At 38.8% G+C, this 6,663-nt stretch overlaps 1 long non-coding RNA gene across 1 annotated transcript in view; it reads left to right on the top strand.

Moving 5' to 3' along the window:
* Positions 1-4,596: 4,596 nt before the first annotated feature.
* LOC106935656 (uncharacterized) overlaps positions 4,597-6,663 on the top strand; it is a 27,050-nt gene continuing 24,983 nt past the window's right edge. The window contains exon 1 of the long non-coding RNA XR_001421937.1: positions 4,597-5,716. This is a non-coding gene — a long non-coding RNA (uncharacterized LOC106935656). The remainder of the gene's footprint in view (positions 5,717-6,663) is intronic.

Here is a 6,663-nt window from a genome sequence, read left to right as displayed (position 1 = left end):
TGCATATAAGACATTGGAAGGCCTCTGTTCTGGTTTGACACAAAAATCTTGGACAAAAGAATGAAGGTAAGATGGAAACAACATATAATATCTGATAATCTTCCTTATTATGATCAAGTAACCAACAGGTCGTCAAAGAATCATTACCTTCACAGTAGAGGGCAGCACAAACCAAACAACATAATTTTGCAAGCTGTCCAGACGTAATAAAGTAAATTCAATTGTCCATTCATTGGACTCTATGAATAGCCTTCATGGCATTTCATAATTTTAACACATAAACTTAATTCTGCATTTACTTCAGCGAAGTGAATGGGAAAACAGCCAAAGTAATGAAATAAATACCTTGGCTGCAGTGATAATTTGCTTTTTACAAAGTTTCTGGAATTCAGAGTGATCGCTCAGGGACAAAATACTTGGATTCCTTTTGCACTTTTTAAATTTATAATGTGATATATCTCTTACCCGAAGGCTGAATTGCTGTACAATACCTTGTGAGGCATCTACACTTGAAGAGCAGGCTCTTGAGAAGTTGAATTTGTATTTAGAAAGGATCTTATGCTGCATTCCAGTTGTACTCGGAACTAGGAAATTCCAACTTCCCAGTCAGAAAAACCAACTGGAACACCCTCCATAGTCAGATTTCCCACTGGGAGCTGGGAGCACCTCCAAGTACCCCCAACTGACTTCACGTTTCAATATGGCCGCTCCTTGCATCAAAAGTAGTAAGATGTGGTGGAAACATGTTTATTTTACAAGACACCTAAGAGAGTGTCTAAAATTGATGTTACATGTAGTGCCTGCGACTATAGACTTGGAGCATTGAAAGTGGTGTTTGCTTGTGGAAAGTAAAGCCTAAAATTAGTTAGAGGTACTACAAACAATGTTTAAGGGTGTCACCCTGCTGAAGGCTGACTTCTTAGAGAGCTGAGGTCTGAGGTTCTCACATAGTTGAAACGCAGCATTAGAATTTAATGTTTTGTCCAAGTCAAAGAAGAGACGAATCAGTCTTTCAAAGCTAGTTTCAGTGAATTTGTTATGTTTGTATTTTTTGTGTTTTGTTTCCATTATTATGAATTTCAGGCATTAAGTTTCCGCAAAACTTAATTTTTTTGTCCATTCATAAAACAGTGAATCCTTCGATTTAAGCTCAGCAAGTTACTAAGGGGAGATTCTGCTTGCCACTATAACAATTGTTTCTCCCTGTGTTTTAAAGATTGCCCTCATCCTGTTGTCAAATGACAAAAGTCTGCATCTAAGCGATCCTGCAGCCACACTACACTGTTTGTGCAGAGATTTTCTGGGAGTACGAGACAAAAGGAAAGGGGTCACACACTTGCAGAGGTGCAGCAAGCTTAGAGTGGTAAAACAGCTTGGCTTTGGACCATATAAGGCACTTTTTCCTTTGTGTTTCGGCTGCTGTAGCGCTAAAAAAAATCAGGGAGCAAGGCTGAGTCAGAACCTTTTCTACCTCCCTTTTTACTTTCCGAGAATAATGTAATAAAACCTATTTTTTGGATTTTGAGAGACCTATAAATTCTTGTCAGTGTCAGGTCTTTAATATATAATGACGTGAGCATTTCTTTTTGCATTTCCCATTTCAGTTGTTGTATTGATTTATTTGTTGTCTTCATTTGTTTTGATTAGCACTGAATCGACTAATGTTAAATCTACTTCTTGATTTAATCTAAATCATTCTTCATTTAATTTTGAACACATTTAAAATCCTAGGACATTTCTAGAAATTTCCAGATTTTTCTGGAATGATGGGCTCTCAGTGAGAAGCTGTAGAATTTATCAATTCAACCGATTTTGACAGACTATGAGACTAACTGCATAAACGGGAACAAATAGTTTACATCGAGCAAGTCACTAAAAGCTGTTCATGAAATTGTAAAAGAAAAAAAAAAAACAGCATAAAAATTGGCAGATGTAATAAGTTGGTCTTCTTCTTTGTTTGCTCACTGCTACCCTTGCAATTATCACTTCCTCATTCTGGATGAGTTTGCTGCGTCTCTGTGTGGCACTAACCCAAGGTTGTTCCAACAACATGTTGTCTTTTGAAATTGACTGCTTTGAGCGGCTATGATGTGCTCTCTGGAAGACATGCCAAGACTGCTGGCTCAAGTCCAACATGAGAGATGAAATCAGGAAAGGAAAGAAGAAGAAATGAGAATTCTGAGCCAGATTCAATAATTTTGTTTACTCAGAGTATACAGTCCTTTTGAATAGAGGGTGCTGGGTAACGACGCAGAGTCTTTACTCTGTTTAGGAATGTCACAATGAATCCCAAAATGTTTGGTGCACTGTTGCCCAGAAATGACTGAGCTGCATATGTTATTGATTAGCTTGACACAGAAAGATGAACAATAAGGTTGCAAATCTATCAAAAAACTTTTCATCCAATATTTATGAATATTGATCAGTTCTCTCAAATTGCTTTATAAAGCAATCCTTTTTTCTGAAATATGTAGTTTAGACTGAGTTTATAAAGTAAAGCAAGTTAATATTTCAAAGATTTTGCATGGATAATATGTTGCAGTTGAGCATATTTAAGTTTTTACTTAAAAGGTTTTCAGTTTTTCATGTTTTCCTTACTTTGTTTTTGCAGAATGGCCCGTTCGCTACAGAAGTTGTACAAAGTGCAAAGAATTTCCTGCAGAATGCACAGGTGAATATTTGTAAGGTTGATCGCTCTAAGTTCATACATTTTAAAGTAAAAGGGAGCTGTTTCCATAAAGAATGAGTATTATTTAGAAATTCTTTCTAGTGAGCAACGGTCATCTCCAGTTAGCGGATGCATGTTGGTGGAAGCAGTCGGTCCTCCTTACCAATTAGGGCAGCCGAGTCAGTTGTCCATGAAACCAAATAAAAAGTGGTTACAGGAACAGATGACTCATGCTGAAAAACAGGACCTTTAATCGCAATTCACCCAGAGCAGCACACACACTGTAGCTAACGCTATTTGTAAGATGCCAGATGTAACAAAACACATTAGAATGATTTCTCTTACAAAATCAACTTTTGGTTATTTTAAGACATAAAGTTGTGAAATAAAACGGTAAGAAATCTTTTCTTTGGTTAACTTTTGCACAGAGATCTGAGAAGTACAGAGGTCTGAGGAGAGATTAATCTGGCTTGCAGCTGCATGCTTTAATATGCAAAAAAAATGGTGAACTCAATATCCTGAGACTGCAAAATCAGTACCTGAAGCAAAGTGCAGCACAACAATTACCTGGCCAGCAGATATTCATCAGCAATTCATGCAATACAATTCATCTGGAATGTATTTACAGTGCCTCAATTTTTCCATATTTTATGTTGCAGCCTTATTCCAAAAATATGTTAAATTGTATTGTGTTAAATGTCCGGTTGTCATAACCCAACGCACGTGATGGAGTGGCTTCAGACTGCAAATATCTTGAATCTGATGAATGCCTCTCTTCTACCTGATGGAAGCTTGAGAAGTACTGCAACGAACTATTGGTGGAACTGCCTTAGGATAGGTGTGCTACACTTGTGGCATCTTACTCAAAAAGACTTGAGGCTGTATTTGTTGCCAAAGGTTAATAAAAAAAAATAAATAAGCAAAGACTGGGAATATTTGGATAAATGTGATTTCTTGGTTGTCTAATTTTAATAAGTTTGCAAAAAACACTCACACCATTTTCTACATTGCTGGTAAGGAGTCATATTTCTTAATGTTTTTAATAAAAGATAGGTGTGTTTTCCAATTTAGACCGAGTTCAGAAAGTGCAAAACGCACAGCCCCGAGGCCTTAATTTGTAACTTTTAGTTCTAACTTTCAGGACCTTAAAAGGTCAAGCTCCTCAGTACAACTATCTGCTGAAACCACATTCCTCCTCCTGAAATCAACAAGTCAAAGGTCGTTGATGGATCTGCCTGTGTTCACAGGGATTCATTCTAGCCCATAAAACCAAGACTTTGGAAGAAACTTCCTCCGTCTCGAAACTTCCTCGAGATGGAGGAAGTTTCTATAGACACTTCTGTCTTACTTAAAAAGCCACTGAATAAGCAACTATTCAGACAAAATTATACAAGAGTTCTTTGATTTCATTTTGATAATTTTCAATTGGGTATTATTTTTTCCTCTTTTGTGAAGTTTTTTTTTTTTTTTTTACTCAAGGGCTATGTAAATTAATAAATTAATTAACTTACCTACTTGTACTTAATGTATTTGCTGTTATTTCAGTTTCAGACTCTCATGTATATAATGAAAGCATAATAATACTCCTGACACTTTAGAAACAGTTGGAGGTTAATATGACAATGGACTGTTTAAATTCATTAAGGATTAATGTCACGACTGAAGAGTTTACAAGCCAGATCCTTTAAATTCACATCCTTTAAGTCAGACTTTCATTATTTTTTGTGTTTATTTATTTTTTGCTAATCTATTAAATTACAGAAAATAAGATATTCCTTAACTTTACTTTTGGATGAGTAAAAGTCACTTTTAAAGCATCCAGTAGTTCTTCTCGGAGGACCTTTTCAGTGACGAGCTGAACTCGTCTGTCGGAGGGAGAGGTCTCTCAACACAAGCTGATTTCAGATCCCATCACCTCGAGGACAAACAGAGCTGCACACTGTTTGCACGCGCCTGTCAGTGGGGCTGTGGGCTGAAACGCGCCCTCCTGTGGCCCCACGTAGAAGTCGCGCGAACAACTTTGGCGTCAGGAGGAACTGAACGGGGGTGGACGAAGGGGGGAGATAGTCGGTGTGTGCACCGGTACTAGGTCAGTCATCTTTTTTTTTTTTTTTTGTTTGTTTGTTTGTTGTTTTGCTGCCTTAAAAACGGGTTTACGCAGTGGGGTTGTTGGAAGTCCTGCATCAAAGTAAAGAAGTTTCAGAGCGCTTTTCAGTTGGCACAGATTGTTGGCGAGCACCAAATAGAAGGATAGACTGAAAAAGAGGAAGACTACCGCGCCCCTTGGCATGGCAAAGGCGTCCTGTGGAAACCTAAGTGAGAGCGGAAAACAAACTGGGAGTGGGAGCACTGAGCAGTGATGCTTCTTTGACAACCTGTTCAGTGTGGAGCTGTGAAGCTTGAGCGCATCCCCGCGCCTGTCTCTCTCTCTCTCTCTCTCTCTCTCTCTCTCTCTCTCTCTCTCTCTCCACGCACAGACAGGGGCGGTCGTTCTCAGTCTGCACACATTCCACTTGGCCAGCATCCCCCGGACTCCACAGACACAGTGCTGATTGAACAAGCGGAGAGGGGAGCTCATTCTCAGAGCGCATCATTTAGAGAGGCTCCACTCTACTGTCACCGGCCAAAGAAGGAGAGAGGCAGCAATTCAACCACGCCTTTCTCAGTGAATTCAAGGAGAGTAGTCAAGGTGTAGGGTGTATATTTATATTTTTAAAGGGACTTGCTTGGGTTCCATTTTTTTTAGAAGGTTTAGGAGTTTTTTTTCTTTTCTTTTTTTTCCACTTTTTTATATTTGTGAGGAGGAGACTCCATCATCACTTCTGCTGCCACACTTAAAACAACAACAACAACAAAAAGTTCAAGTGGAAATTCTTTTGGAACGACCCACTTCACTACATCGGTGTTCCGTCTGGAGTTTTGTTTTTCACGCTCTCCGTGGAAGAGGATATATAACTTTTCAACTGGTGTTTTAGGAGAAGAGGAGCTGAGATCAGAGGAATTCTTGCTGCTGAGCCGGGAGGACTGCGCAGCGCCTTCAGATACAAGGTAGAACCCAGGCGTTGAATTTGTATCTTAAATTTTTAATGACCTTTGTTTGCTTCCTAAAAAAAAAAAAATAATAATAAAAAACAACAACAAAAAGCAATTTACTTACACGATATGGTCTCAAAGTTCATAATCTGTCTCATAATATTCTGTTTTGCGCTAAAAATCAACTTGTGTGATTTTTTTTTTAAAGCTGTTTTATTTCTTACCTTCGCTTTGCTTTTAATCCCCAGGCGTCACAATGAAACTTTAATCACAGCTCGCCTTCTTCTAATGCAACCTGCCAATACAGCCGTCCAGTTCTAAAAACATGTTGGGTCAGAGAGCAGTCCCACAAGAGGCTTCATTATCTCCCGACTCCTGCTCATTTTCATTCCTCTTCGTCGGTTTTCCCACTGATTCCGAACCAAAACCTGCAGCATCTACATCGGTCCACGTTAGACTAAAAAAAAAAAATGAAAGGAAGATAAAAACTATCCTGCTTAAATCTGAAAACGGCAATTTGTTATTTTAGGATGTTTGGAGTTAAAAGTGGATGTATTGCCCCACTTGTTGTTTTTAATCCACCCACCGTCCTTCCTCACTGCGGTGTAATCCTCCGGTCCCTCCTGTCCCGACTACACCTGCAGGAGACAGAAGCCAAACCATCAGACCCCAACAATCCCGTCAATCTCCAATTCTCTAACACACAGCGCCGCTTGTAAGCCCTGTATAATCCACGCTGTCGTGATTGAATTACCCGCCCTTTAAATTGAATGAGGCGATGTAGGCGTTGCAGCGCGCAGTAAATTACTCCGAAACATTATTGTCGCGGCTTACGGGGGTTGAAAGAGACTCAGCTGGACATAGGGAAAAAAAAAAAAAAAAAAAAAAAAAAAAACAAAAAAAACTTTTTTTTTTTTTTTTTTTTCCCTTTCTTCCCCTTAAAATTTTTTTTTCTTCCAGGT

This window comes from Poecilia latipinna, unplaced genomic scaffold (assembly GCF_001443285.1).
Source record: "Poecilia latipinna isolate Pla-1442-1.1 unplaced genomic scaffold, P_latipinna-1.0 Scaffold1995, whole genome shotgun sequence".
NCBI lineage: Eukaryota > Metazoa > Chordata > Actinopteri > Cyprinodontiformes > Poeciliidae > Poecilia > Poecilia latipinna.
Note: the sequence above shows the minus strand (reverse complement) of the source record. Positions and strands in the feature narration are given on the sequence as shown.